This window comes from Crassostrea angulata, chromosome 7 (genome assembly GCF_025612915.1).
Source record: "Crassostrea angulata isolate pt1a10 chromosome 7, ASM2561291v2, whole genome shotgun sequence".
NCBI lineage: Eukaryota > Metazoa > Mollusca > Bivalvia > Ostreida > Ostreidae > Magallana > Magallana angulata.
The window spans coordinates 4,197,493-4,199,605 of record NC_069117.1 but is presented as its reverse complement, the minus strand read 5'-3'; positions in this window follow the sequence as shown (position 1 = coordinate 4,199,605).

Here is a 2,113-nt window from a genome sequence, read left to right as displayed (position 1 = left end):
GCGCACGGCAAATAATTCGCACGATGAGCGAATTGTGAGCTAAATCAAACATATGAGAGTAATTGCGTTTTAAGGATTGTAATTCAAACGGAGTTGATTATTTACATTGATACATTTATTATTTGATTTCTTCGATATTTTCCGTATGTATTAAGCACGAGTGTTATAAGGATTAAGCAGAATTTTTAAAGCATTGAACAACAACGTTTATAAGAAATAACACAAATAAATTAGATTTGCTTCAATTTTCCAGTGGCGTCGGAAACAAATTGAAAGGGGGACTTTACTTTTCATCAGAAGCAAAAATATTTTAACACGTTAAATTTAAAAGTATCCCCAAATCATTAAATTTCTAATCCGTGTATGTGGGGATGGGGGGGGGGGGGGGGGGGGGGGGGGGGAGGTAGTTCAACTATCACAGCCATTTTCAATATCACTCTTAATTTCCTTATTTTCACCTCTATTCCTTACATGCTACCAAAACTGTGGGGGAGGCGAGCAGATTTGTGATACTTTAGCACCTCCCTGATGCTACGTGCCTGATAGTTATGTCAAACTTGGCAAAAAAAGTGTGTGTGTGTGTGGGGGGGGGGGGGGGGGGGGCTCCCCTCGGTTCCGACGCTTTTGCTTTCCTATGAGCTAGACAGTTAGATATGTTACAAAGGATATTATTGTTATAGTAAACATTTTCTCCTTTTAAATGAAAAGAAAGTTACGGGAAACTTAACACACAGTGTAATAAGAACTTGATACATGTATATCATGTATATCATGATCATCGATATCTTGTTTCAAAATATCATGAAGTATCGTTAATTTATTTTAAATTAAATGTGATACTCAGCCTTTAAAAAAAACATCGTAAGAGTAAAACCCGTTAAATCATGTTGTTATTGTTTTCAATTTGACTTCAACGGCTACATAAACACCCCAAATATGCTAGTCTTTTACACACGTTCAACTGATCATCTATACATTCTCTCAACCACACACTAATTTGCATAAGCAAAATAAAAAGCTGATGCGATCCCCACTCGTAAAATAACTGTTGAACGCTAGATTAACACGTCGAAAGAAAATCGCAAAGATGCATACGCATTCCAAATTTGGTCAGATAAGTTATACAGAGGAATTAAATCCGTCTTTTGATGAAATCATACCAGTGTTAATGCGGTTGTGTTTGATGTCTCGTCTGGTCATTTGACAGAGTACACCACCAGGATACATTGTATATACATGTACATGTATGTATGTATGTATGTATGTATGTATGTATGTATGTATGTATGTATGTATGTATGTATGTATGTATGTATGTATGTATGTATGTATGTATGTATGTATGTATGTATGTATGTATGTATGTATGTATGTATGTATGTATGTATGATATACCTTGAAAACCTAGAAAACTAAAAAAAAAATTGCATGTAATCTTTACTTTTATAAAAAGATCATGTGGAAGATAATTGATACCTCTTGGAACCGATAAACATGTACATGTAAGGGCCCATTAATATTGCTTATTAAAATTCCTAGTTCAATTTAATTTTAAAAATAGTCCGTCCTCATTATGAAATTCCATCAACATACAAGAGCTGAAACATATACACCTACTTAATATTTAACAGGACATATTCAGACAGGATAATGCTCCAAACAATATGCAACCTTGATACATGTACTGCCGATTTGTTTCAGAGGTTGTGATATTTACCGCTACATGTGCCCCCTTCACTGGATATGTACATGTACGTTTGAGACCTACACATAAGGAACGCAATGCTAGTGGCATATACATTGCATATGAATCCAACAGTAATATCGCTTGAAATATTGAACCATCAAATCAAATATTGAATTTTGAGATTTAAAAAAAATGTCCGTTTTACATGTAGGATTCAATTCCTGCTGTAGAATGTCTTTTGAAAAAATTATGTTTGCGATATATCGAGAACCTTCTATTTTTTATATCCTATAAGAGAGGAGATACAAACTATTTTTCAATGCGAAATGTTGAATCCCCTTTGATTTTTAATTCTTAACGAAAAGAGTCTACGATATTAAGTATTTTCACCCCCTCTATTCCGTTCTGGGTTTTTTTGCGATAAAA